This window comes from Oncorhynchus tshawytscha, linkage group LG27, assembly GCF_018296145.1.
Source record: "Oncorhynchus tshawytscha isolate Ot180627B linkage group LG27, Otsh_v2.0, whole genome shotgun sequence".
Taxonomy (NCBI): Eukaryota; Metazoa; Chordata; class Actinopteri; order Salmoniformes; family Salmonidae; genus Oncorhynchus; species Oncorhynchus tshawytscha.
In genome coordinates this window covers 21,053,741-21,067,396 of record NC_056455.1, presented here as the reverse complement: position 1 = coordinate 21,067,396, position 13,656 = coordinate 21,053,741, and the positions used below count along the sequence as shown (strand labels likewise).

The 13,656-nt window shown below is 37.9% G+C and overlaps 1 long non-coding RNA gene across 1 annotated transcript; it reads right to left on the bottom strand.

Moving 5' to 3' along the window:
- Positions 1-9,630: 9,630 nt before the first annotated feature.
- On the bottom strand, positions 9,631-12,412 carry LOC121841090. The gene is made up of 2 exons (XR_006080118.1): positions 11,568-12,412; positions 9,631-11,357 (listed from the first exon to the last, which is right to left on the bottom strand). It is a non-coding gene; the product is annotated as an uncharacterized LOC121841090 (long non-coding RNA).
- Positions 12,413-13,656: the final 1,244 nt, after the last annotated feature.

The window sequence follows — 13,656 nt, the reverse complement described above, 5'->3', positions numbered from 1 at the left end:
ACAAGACAGCCTATAGGGAGGAGGTCAGGGACCTGGCTGTGTGGTGCCAGGACAACAACCTCTCCCTCAATGTGATCAAGATAAAGGAGATGATTGTGGACTACAGGAAAAATAGGACCAAGCACGCCCCCATTCTCATCGACGGGGACTGCAGTGCACATCACCAACAAACTAACATGGTCCAAGCACATCAAGACATTCGTGAAGAGGGCACAACAAAACCTATTCCCCCTCAGGAGGCTGAAAAGATTTGGCATGGGTCCTCAGATCCTGAAAGTTTCTACAGCTGCAACATCGAGAGCATCACTGCCTTGTATGGCAACTGCTCAGCCTCTGACCGCAAGGCACTACAGAGGGTAGTGCGAATGGCCCAATACATCACTGGGGCCAAGCTTCCTGCCATCCAAGACCTCTATACCAGGGGGTGTCAGACGATGGCCCTAAAAATTGTCAAAAACTCCAGCCACCCTAGTCATAGACTGTTCTCTCTGCTAATGCACAGCAAGCGGTACCGGAGTGCCAAGTCTCGGTCCAAGAGGCTTCTACCCCCAAGCCATAAGACTCCCGAACATCTAGTAAAATGTCTACCCAGACTATTTGCATTGCCCCTCCCCCCTCTTTTATACCGCTGCTACTCTCAGTTGTTATCATCTATGGATAGTCACTTTAATAACTCTACCTACATGTACATATTACCTCAACTAACCAGTGCCCCTGCACATTGACTCTGTACCGGTACCCCCCTCTATATAGTCTCGCTATTGTTATTTTACTGCTGCTCTTTAATTACTTGTTACTTTTAATTCTTACTCTAATCCATTTTTTTAACTGCATTGTTGGTTAGTGGCTCGTAAGTAAGCATTTCACTGTAAGGACTACACATATTGTATTCGGTGCATGTGACTAATACAATTTGATTGTAATATTAAAGACGGGGGACCATTGACGCTCCTGGGTTATGATACAATGAGATTTACACTCTTATTATTATTTTTGTATCAGTGTTGCCTAACATCATCCCACAGTATAAGTCTGGCTTTTTACATGGACAATACAGAGTATCTCTAGTTTGCACAGTTATTTAAGAAAAGATCCCCCACTGACATTCCAATTAATTATACAGTATATTTCTTCTCCTTATGCAAATTTCACCTTCCCTTCTCTCCCTCTACCTCCTCCTTTTATAAAAACCTTTCTGTATCGGAGTCCTAGCATATCCCTCTGAATCCTGGAGAGTAGAGAAGAACAGCTCCCACCAGTTCAGCTTCTGTAACGGTTGTCGTCGGGAGAAAGAGAGGACCAAGATGCAGCGTAGTAAGTATTCATTGTAATTTAATAAAGAATGAATACTGAAGCAAAAACAAACAGTCCTGAACGGTGCAACAAAACACAGAACAGAAAATAAACACCCACGCAACACAGGTGGAAAAAGGCTACCTAAGTATGATTCTCAATCAGAGACAACTAACGACACCTGCCTCTGATGGAGAACCATACTAGGCCGAACACAGAAACCAACATAGAAAAACAAACAGACTGCCCACCCCCTCATGCCCTGACCATACTAAAACAAAGACAAAACAAAGGAACTAAGGTCAGAATGTGACAGCTTCAACACAAACCATGTTCCCTGCATCTCTGCTGCTGCTGCTGGTAGCTGCATCCTGTGAGTCTCTTTAAAAATATATTTATTTAAGTTTCAGATTCTGTTTTAACAACATCTGTCATTTCTTTCAGCAGGTGTTAATGGTCAGACACTGACTGAGTCTGGACCAGTAGTTAATACGCCTGGAGAATCCCACAAACTGACCTGTACAGCCTCTGGGTTCACATTCAGTAGATATGAGATGAGCTGGATCAGAGATGCTCCTGGGAAAGGACTGGAGTGGGTTGCTTATATTGGCACATATAGTAGTCCAATCTCTTACTCTGTCAGTCCAGGGTAGATTCACCATCTCCAGAGATGACTCCAGCAATAAGCTATACCTACAGATGAACAGTCTGAAGAGTGAGGACACAGCAGTGTATTACTGTGCTAGAGAGTCACAGTGGTAAACTAATGGGAGAAGCCGTACAAAAAGCACTTCCCCATTCAGCAGAAATTAATGATTTAATAGCAAATTAGCAGCTCCCACCATTTCAACTTCAACACAAACCATGTTCCCTGCATCTCTGCTGCTGCTGCTGGCAGCTGCCTCCTGTGAGATCCTGACTGTAGTCTGATAAGTATAACTTGTGTGGCTGTGATACTGATATGATTCCTTGATTGGCCTGACCTGTCATTCCTCTCCCTCCTCAGGTGTCCACTGTAAGGTCGTACTCACACAGGCTGAACAGTCCAGGGGAGCCCCAGGGGATCCCTCAAACTCACATGTGCCTGTAGTGGATTCACTCTAAGCAGCACTAATATGTACTGGATCTGCCAAGCAACTGGAAAAGGACTTGAATGGATCATTAACTATTATTCTGACACTAACAAGAGCAATGCCCCGGATGTAAAGGGTTGATTAACTGCATTGAAGGACAGCTCTAATTTCTATCTCCACATGAGCCAGTTGAAGTCAGAGGACTCTGCAGTGTATTACTGTGCTAGAGACTCACTATGGTTAAACTAATGAGAATAGCCAGACAACAACCATCTGGTAGAGAAAGGAAAGATGTGTACAAACACACAGACACATGTATAGTATGACCAGTAGACCATGACAAGGGGATACATGAGGAATTCTAATGATGTATCAAATAATAACACAATGATAAACCTGTTAAATACATGGTGCTGGTGTTGTTGATGCACCAACAGGGGGTACTCTCTCTCTCCATATGATTAAAATAAAGACCAGTACTGATGAAGACTGCTATTTTAATGTATTACAAGAAAAAAGTATAATATGGACTTTGATTCAAAATACTTTTGTTTGTCAAAGTGAAAGTAGTGTCTTAAATATGTTTCATCCACCACAAGTATGAACTTAGGCTGTAAATAGTGTTTCATTCAGTTATCTTTTACATTAAAAAAATCATCTAAAGAGGGTCTCTGAGTTTTCAGATTTCAATCGTTGTGTCCAGTAATAGTGGTAGAAACATCTCTAGGATGAACATTGGAAACAGAATGCAGCTGATCTCAATTTTGAGTCTCATAGCAAAGGGTCTGAATAGTTATGTAAATAAGGTGTTTCTGTTCATGCTTTGTCATTATGTGTGTAGAGTGATTTATTGAATCCATTTTACAATAAGGCTGTATTGTATCAAAATGTGGAAAAGGGCAAGGGGTCTGAATACTATCCGAATGCACTGTATGTACAGTATGTGCATATATTATGATTACATTATGCATACATAATGCATCCAGTGATGTATCAGACACCTGTCTTTATAGGACAGACAGAATGCAAAAAACACCCTTCTTCTGCTATATCAATGCCCTGTTCTGATACAACCTTCATCACAGCAACCACCTTGTTTGTTAGTAACCAGACAGACATGTTTCTTACATCCCTACTCCTCCTGGCATTCTTGCCATGTAAATTGGGGGATCTTCAGATTACAAAGTTACAATTTTCCTAATATAACTCTTCAGGTATTTTAATATCTGATCAATTAGTCTTCTAATTAATTATTCTTTACCTCACGTTAGTCTCATTCCAAACATCATAAATTGTTGGTTATCTGCACGAACCCAGCCTTTACTATGAATCAGCCATACATCAATTGTCTTAATCATTTATTGACTAACTAACTAAATATTCACAGAAATGCATAAACAAACAACAGTAGATATGGTTACAAGGAAATGATAGGGGAGGTTCTAGTGGGCTAAGCCGATATGACTTCTTGGTGGACAAAGGGAAGTGGGTGTAGACTGAGAAGGGCGGGAAGGACATGAGTCACGACACAGTTGATAATTATAATAATTGAAATGCTAATCCTTTGCCCATGAATGCTCACATGAATGCGCACTTCCCTTACTGTGAGGGTCTGTGAGACAATTCTGTGCTCCAGTCACATCAAACCTATGGCCCCATAAACACTATAGGAAAGAATAGACAGATAATTCTCTAAATTTGAACCATAATTACTCGAAAAGTGTAAAACATGCCTGTCATCTTTGTAAGATAAATGTATGAATGTCCTATTGAAACTTTAACTGAAAACTTTAAACCCATTCCATTTCAGTTGACAATAGGAAATAACTAACATTATCAATAATAAATGCAGTCACTTAGTAAAATGATTTATCAATCTCTAGGAGCTAAAACCATTTTGGCCTATTTGGTAATGTTTATCAATTTGGTGAACTTATTTAAATGAAACCAGATGTCAAATTTCATCAAACAATTAATACAATATTGAATATATGTACCATGAAGGTCATTAATGTTAAACAGAATTGGAACAAATACAGATCTTCTGGGATCCTAATAGATCCTTTTATATTGTGCTGTTCTGAGAAACAATGCTGACATTATCAACTGTCAAAAAACATCTCTCTCTCAGTCTTTATTTAAACCTCTAGTGGGCAGTCTATGCAAAGTCTTCCATCCTTTCACCCCTTTATAATCAGACGCTCAGCTCTGCCCTTCTCATCATATTCAACGTGGACTGACATTACAGCAAGCCCTGCACTAACCTGACTATCACTGAACAATGAAACTGTCTGTTGTTTAGTTGTCATGGTAATGTCCATACACAGTAAGTAAAGCATTACATGGTGACTGAAGGATGTCTGAGTATCATAGTTAAACTCAAAATGTGTGTAAATACCACATCTTCAAGAGTGTTGACATGTTTTTATATTGCAGGTGTTTGTTGTGATATCAGACTGGATCAGTCACCTTCTCAGGTGAAAATACCTGGACACTAAAGGTGTAAAAAATAATAATAATACATTTTTTTTAAATCGGCCAAATTGGTGTCCAAAAATACACCGATTGTTATGAAAACTTGAAATCGGTCCTAATTTATCGGCCATACCGATTATTCGGTCTACCTCTAATCTGGATTACTGGCCTTTGCCTGCCTTGACCTGTCATTTTTTCCCCCCTGTACTAGTAATAAACTTTTGTTACTTTGACACTGTTCTCATCTGCATTATTCGTAGTCGTCTCTTTCCCATCCCAAAGTGAAGCTGGCACTTTGACCGCTCTCAAACAACTCTATAAGGCCATAAGCAAAGAAGAAAATGCTCACCCAGAAGTGGCGCTCCTAGTGGCAGGGGACTTTAATGCAGGCAAACTTAAATCAGTTTTACCTCATTTTAACCAGCATGTCACATGTGCAACCAGGGGGAAATAATCCTAGACCACCTACACTCCACACACAGAGATGCATACAAAGCTCTCCCCCACCCTCCATTTGGCAAATCTGACCACTATTCTATCCTCCTGATTACTGCTTACAAGCAAAAACTAAGCAGGATGTACCAGTGACATACTCAATACGGAAGTGGTCAGATGATGCGGATGCTACACTACAGGACTGTTTTGCTAGCACAGACTGGAATCTGTTCCGGATTCATCCAATGGCATTGAGGAATACATCACCTCAGTCATCGGCTTCATCAATAAGTGCATTGATGACCTCGTCCCCACAGTGACTGTACGTACATATCCCAACCAGAAGCCATGGATTACAAGCAACATCTGTATCGAGCTAAAGGCTAGAGCTGCTGCTTTCAAGGAGCGGGAGTCTAATCTGGACGCTTAAAAGAAATTATGCCCTCAGACGAACCATCAAAAAAGAAAAGCGTCAACAAAGGATTAAAGGGCTACACACAGATATGGAATTTTAGATAAAGGAATGTTCTGGGAACCTGGGATACAACATGTAGAATATGTTTGATGGTTTTTCTTTAATTTGTCAAATATAGTAAGAAACATTACTGTGAAAGGGTGGTATGACTTTTGACCTCTATCATGGCTTTCCTTTGTGGTCTGATCAGCCTCATGGGAGGGCCATTTGGATAATGAATTTAAGGTCATTTGTAATACTGATTTTAAGGTGGCTTAAGTGTTCATTAAAAGAAAAATGTATTCTAATCATGCTGTGCTTTGGTCTCCTCGTTATAATGAACGTGACAGCATCATTATGAATGGTTTAACCTTTAATAGCTGTTATTTAGTCAGCATCATTATGAATGGTTTAACCTTTAATAGCTGTTATTTAGTCAGCATCATTATGAATGGTTTAATCTTTAATAGCTGTTATTTAGTCAGCATCATTATGAATGGCTTAACCTTTAATAGCTGTTATTTAGTCAGCATCATTATGAATGGTTTAACCTTTAATAGCTGTTATTTAGTCAGCATCATTATGAATAGTTTAATCTTTAATAGCTGTTATTTAGTCAGCATCATTATGAATAGTTTAATCTTTAATAGCTGTTATTTAGTCACCATCATTATGAATGGTTTAATCTTTAATAGCTGTTATTTAGTCAGCATCATTATGAATGGTTTAATCTTTAATAGCTGTTATTTAGTCAGCATCATTATGAATAGTTTAATCTTTAATAGCTGTTATTTAGTCAGCATCATTATGAATAGTTTAATCTTTAATAGCTGTTATTTAGTCAGCATCATTATGAATGGTTTAATCTTTAATAGCTGTTATTTAGTCAGCATCATTATGAATGGTTTAATCTTTAATAGCTGTTATTTAGTCAGCATCATTATGAATGGTTTAATCTTTAATAGCTGTTATTTAGTCAGCATCATTATGAATAGTTTAATCTTTAATAGCTGTTATTTAGTCAGCATCATTATGAATGGTTTAATCTTTAATAGCTGTTATTTAGTCAGCATCATTATGAATGGTTTAATCTTTAATAGCTGTTATTTAGTCAGCATCATTATGAATGGTTTAATCTTTAATAGCTGTTATTTAGTTAGCATCATTATGAATAGTTTAATCTTTAATAGCTGTTATTTAGTCAGCATCATTATGAATGGTTTAACCTTTAATAGCTGTTATTTAGTCAGCATCATTATGAATGGTTTCATCTTTAATAGCTGTTATTTAGTCAGCATCATTATGAATAGTTTAATCTTTAATAGCTGTTATTTAGTCAGCATCATTATGAATGGTTTAATCTTTAATAGCTGTTATTTAGTCAGCATCATTATGAATGGTTTAATCCTTAATAGTTGTTATTTAGTCAGCATCATTATGAATGGTTTAATCTTTAATAGCTGTTATTTAGTCAGCATCATTATGAATGGTTTAATCTTTAATAGCTGTTATTTAGTCAGCATCATTATGAATGGTTTAATCTTTAATAGCTGTTATTTAGTCAGCATCATTATGAATGGTTTAATCTTTAATAGCTGTTATTTAGTCAGCATCATTACGAATGGTTTAATCTTTAATAGCTGTTATTTAGTCAGCATCATTATGAATGGATTAATCTTTAATAGCTGTTATTTAGTCAGCATCATTATGAATGGTTTAATCTTTAATAGTTGTTATTTAGTCAGCATCATTATGAATGGTTTAATCTTTAATAGCTGTTATTTAGTCAGCATCATTATGAATGGTTTAATCTTTAATAGCTGTTATTTAGTCAGCATCATTATGAATGGTTTAATCTTTAATAGCTGTTATTTAGTCAGCATCATTATGAATAGTTTAATCTTTAATAGCTGTTATTTATTCAGCATCATTATGAATGGTTTAACCTGTCTGTTGAATACCAGGCGTCCAGCCCTTTTAGTGCATTTGGATGTTCATCATTTCTATCACTAAAATAACAAAAAAAAACTTTCACTAAATGTAAAAATCTGCTTTTAAACTTATTATAAACATTAAACAACTGTGAATTTACATGTACATGTCTGATATTCATTCTAAAATATGATTGCAGAAACATTTATTAATTATTTTCGTTATGTACTGTAAAACGCTTTTCAGACAGTTTATCTCAAATTCCCAGGATGTGTCTATTTTGACTATGACAATATGACCTGAGGGAACAATGGATTCATGTGACACATCTTTGTTGTTTTTGTACAGGTCATGCTTTGCTTCACACCACTGTGCGTCATTATATCTGACACAGTAATACACAGCTGTGTCTTCAGTTAGAATTCTCTGCCCTTCTAAAGTGACTATGTTGTTGGAATCATCTTTGGAAATGCTGAACCTGCTTTTCAAGGAATCCTTGCAGTTTCCATCTGAGTCACCGATCCATTCCATAGCTTTATCTACAGGATGTCTAATCCAGTGTGTGGTATAGCTATCATCACTGATAGAATACCCAGAGACAGGTGATGCTCAAAGATTCTCCAGGTTTTACAACCATTGAGCTTGGCTGGGTGAGTTCCGGGTCAAAAATGCCGCACACACCTGGGGAGGCAAATCAAAATATACAGTTTGATTATGTTATTGTAATATTAATTCAAAACATAGCATGTTTTGCTTTCAAACTCCTAATCCCTTGAAGGAACTCACAGGAGGCAGCTGCCAGCAGCAGCAGCAGAGATGCAGGGAACAGAGTTTGTGAGGAATCTGAGCTGATGGGAACAATACTTATTTCCTCCAACTGAGTGAAAGAGAGGCTCCTTTATATACAGAGAGGGAAATGTATTTGAATAGATGTCAAATATTTAGAATTAAAGGAGAAGTACAGTGAATACATCACTAGTTTCACAGTGACATGTTGAGTAGAACAATAATTGGTTCTGTTCTGCTCATTGTTTACCGTATATTACAGTATATACTTGGCCCATTACTCTTTTTAGTTAACAGAGAAAGTCTGCCGTCAGTCTCATCTACTGAACAAAAATATTAAAACAACATGCAAAAATGTCAAAGATTTACCTGAGATACATTTCATATAAGTAAATCAGTCAAATGAAGTAACTGAATTAGAGGAGGCTGGAACTGGAACATGCTGTCGTACACATCGATCCAGAGCATCCCAAACTTGCTCATTGGGTGACATGTCTGGTGAGTATGCAGGCCATGGAAGAAATGGGACATTTTCTGCTTCCAGGACATGTGTACAAATCCTTGAGACATGGGGCTGCGCATTATCATGCTGAAACTTGAGGCGGATGAATGGCACGACAATGTGCCTCAGGATCCTGTCAGGGAATCTCTGTGCACTAAAATTTTCATCGGTAAAATGCAATTGTGTTGTTGTCCGTAGCTTATGCCTGCCCATATCAAAACCCCACCCCACCATGGGGCACTCTGTTCACAATTGACATCAACATCAACAAACCGCTCACCCACACGACGCCATACACGTGGTCTGCGGTTTCGAGGCCTGGTGGACGTAATGCCAAGTTCTCTAAATTGACAAGGGATATAGAGAAATTAACATAAAATTATCTGGCAACAGCTCTGATGGGCATTCCTGCAATCAGCATGCCAATTGCACATTCCCTCAAAACCTGAGACATCTGTGTCATTGTGTTGTGTGACAAAACTGCACATTTTAGAGTGGCCTGTCATTGTCTCCTGCACAAGGTACACCTGTGCAATGATCATCGTCCTGTTTAATCAGCTTCTTGATATGCCGAACCTGTCAGGTAGATGGATTATCTTGGCAAAGGAGAAATGCTCACTAACAAGGATGTAACACATTTGTGCACAGAACTTGAGATAAATAAGCCATTTGAGCATATGGAGAATTTCTGGGATCTTTTATTTCAGCTCATGAAACATTGGACTAATACTTTACATGTTGTGGTTTTTCTTCATTGTATATTTCAGTACACTTAATGAGGACATTCATTTACATCTACCAGTAATTACAACTCTGAATTGGATTAGGCTCATATACAGGTGAATGTAAGTAAGGTGTCTTGAAAAAGATACGTATAAAGCGGAGCCAGTTCAGAAGGGAAACCAGAGTGTGGTGGCATCAGCTGTTTGCTTCAGCAGATATTGCACCAATTGGATTCACACTCTAATTACATGAGGTTTATTTAAGTTGACCAGCTCTACACATGCTTCCTACACTATAAGTCAGATGTCAACACTCCCATGCGCTGGTGTCTCTTGCTGCTCTCCTGCTGTAACTAGCTGTTACTCGCTATGCTTGCTGTTTCTGATGTCACACCACCAACCCAGCACAGGATGACAGAATCTATTGGGATTAATGCAATAAACTTGTACCATACTTGTTCCATTACTCTTTAACATGAATGATCATCACAGTTCCATATGAGAGCATCTTGATTGGCTGCATCTCTTCTTGGTATGGCAACAGCACTGCCCTTGATTGCATGGTGCTACAGGGGGTGGTGCAGACAGCCAAGTACATCACTGGGGCCGAGCCCCCTGCCATCCAGAACCTCTGTGAAAATAAGGCTCGGAAAATAAATTGTTAAGGGCTCCAGCCACCGAAGCCGTATATTGTTCTCTCTGCTTCCGCTTGGCTAGCAGTAACAATGCATCAAGTCTGAAAAAAGCTCCTGAACAGCTTCTATCCCCAAGCCATACGATTGCTAAATAGCTAACAGAATGGCTAGAGAATGGCTAGAATGGCTAATGGCTGTATCCCTGCACATTGTAAATATGGTCTTGCAACTGACTGTATATACAGTAGCTTCTCTTCTTTCCCATGTTCTTCATGTTTCTTATTTTTATATCTTGTGTGTTTTTGTTCTACCTTATGTTATTTTTTGTGCTACATTGATATTGATTACTGCATTGTTATGTTTGGAGCTTGCAAGAAAGGCATTACACTGAAATTTGAAATCTGGTTTCACACAAATAAGTACCCCAAATTGAAAGACATGACCAAATTAATGGTTTTAGCTGCTAGAGATTGATTATTAATTTGACAGATGGACTGCATATATTATTAAAACTGTTTTTGGCTTATTTGCCATTGTCAACATACAATGAATGGCTATAAAGTGTTCATGAGGATATTCATACAGTTATCTTGACAGGTTGTCAGGTATATTTTATGCTTTTCAAGTGATAAAAAAAATGTGGGTTATAATTTACAGTATGATGTTTCTACTCCGTCCTATAGTGTTGGTGGGGACATCGGACTGATGTTAACAGAGACTGGAGCTGAGTATTTTGTACAGCTGCTTCACCAGCTCCAGTCACTGTGTCTGTCCAGCACAATAATAAACATCAGAGTCTTCTGCTCATAGAATCTTGGCCTCTAAGAACTGTGTGTTTTTGGAGACATCCTCAGTCAGGGTGAACCAGCCTTTCAGGCAGTTTGAGCACTTAGCAGAGCTTAAACCATAATTTTACCAATCCACTCCAGCCTTTTTCCTGGTTGCTGCCTTATCCAGTTTATATAATAGTCTGGCGTTGTAAACCCAGATGTTTTTCATGATAATTTAACAGTCTCCTTGACTGATCCAGTCTGACATCACAACAAACACCTGTGAAACAAAAACATTTTAATATTCAATTGAAGATGTGGCATTTACACTAATATTGAGTTTAACCATGATTCTCAGATATTCTTCAGTCACCATGTAGTGTTTTACTTGCTGTGTATAGACATCACCATGACAACTAAACTCCAGAGGCTCATTAGTTCCATTGTTCAATATTAGTTAGTGCAGGGCTCGCTGTAATGTTTTACTTACTGTGTATGAACACCACCATGACTAAAAAACTCCAGACAGTCCTCATTGTTCAGTGATAGTCAGGTTAGTGCAGGACTTGTTGTAATGTCAGTCCAAGCCGCCTATAATGAAAATTCCAGAGCTGAGTGTCTGAAGGGATAAATGGGAGGGAGACTTTGTATAGACCGCCCTCTAGAGGTTTTAACAGATACTGATATAGAGATATTTTCTGCTCAATTCCTCGGTTCTCTCCCTCCCCTGTCTTTCATTCTTCTATCTGTTTTTCAGATTTTCCATTATCGATGTTCACAGTAGACATGTTTGATCTTTTATACAGTGCTGAAGAGCTAAGAAACAAGAATATTTGCCAATGTGGGACAACACAATTATTATTGAATTATATGTATCTCTTACTGCTCATCCCCTCTTGGGAATCTATTGTGGAGTTCCACAGGGATATATAATCAGTCCATTACTGTTTTTAGTTTGAGTATATTTCTGTTTGCTGATCACATTAATTGAATTGCACAGATACTGGAACTTGTAGATTCAATTAGACTTTATCACAATCATAGCAAGCCCTGCCTTTAAAGTATTCTGTCTTTACTTAACATATGGAATCCCCTCCCTCTATCCTAAAATAACTCCTCTTGACCTTTCTCCACCATTATCTTTACATCTCAGTTCTTGCTTGTTAACACCCACATCTGACAGCTGTATAGGTTATGATGGTAGCAGGGCCTTTGTCCTATATGTTCCATTCCTTATATAGCCATTCTGTCTAGGCCGTCAAAATGGAATACATTTTAATTAACAGGTGTTCCTTGTTAAGTTCATTAGTGGAATTTATTTCCTTAATGAGGGAGTTTTTCCTAGCCACCGTGCTTCTACACCTGCATTGCTTGCTGTTTGGGGTTTTAGGCTGGGTTTCTGTACAGCACTTTGAGATATCAACTGATGTATGAATGGCTATATAAATACATTTGATTTGATTTGAATTTCTGTTTGGTAACAATAATTTCTGTTAACCTTTCTCGCCCAGGGGTTCCGCTAGCGGAACACCCACAACATTCCGCTGAAAATTCAGCGCGCGAAATTCAAAAATATATTCTTTTAAATATGTAACTTTCACACATTAACAAGTCCAATACAGCAAATGAAAGAAACATCCTGCTAATCTACCCATTGTGTCAGATTAAAACAATTATTTAGAGCAAAAGCACAACATATGATTATGTTAGGTCAGAGCCAAGTCACAAACACACACGCCATTTTTTTCAGCCAACGAGTTACAAAAAGCAGAAATATAGATAAAATGAATCACTAACCTTTGATTATCTTCATCAGATGACACTCATAGGACATCATGTTATACGTACATGTATTGTGTGTTTTGTTTGATAATGTGTATATATATATATATATATATATATATATATATATATATATATATATATATATATATATATATATATATATATATATATAAGAAAATCTCAGTTTACATTGTCGCGTTACGTGCAGTAATGTTTTGATTCCAAAACATCCGGTTATTCACAGAATTAAAGATAAACTTATCCTCGATGCAACCGCTGTGTCAGATTTCAAAAAAACTTTACGGAAAAATAATAATCTGAGAACGGCGCTCAGAACCCAAAATAGCCAAAGAATTAGCCGCCATTTTGGCATCAACAGACGCTACAAAAAAACACTAAATATTCACTTACCTTTGCATATCTTCATCAGAAGGCACTCCCAGGAATCCCAGTTCAACAATAAATGACTGATTTGTTCCATAAAGCTCCATAAAGCCCATCATTTAGCCACTTGTTAGCATGTTCAGCCCAGTAATCCATCTTCATGGGGCACGAGCAATTCCTCCAGACAAAAACTCAAAAAGTTATGTTACAGGTCGTAGAAACAAGTCAAATGATGTATGCAATCCATATTTAGGATGTTTTAAACATCAATTAGGTTCCAACCGGAGAATTTCTTTGTCTGAAGAAAAGCATTGGAACGAGAGCATACTCTCTCGTGACCGCGCGCAATGACACTGAGGCTTTCTGCAGACCACTCAGTAAAAGAGCTCCTATGAGCCCCTCCTTTATAG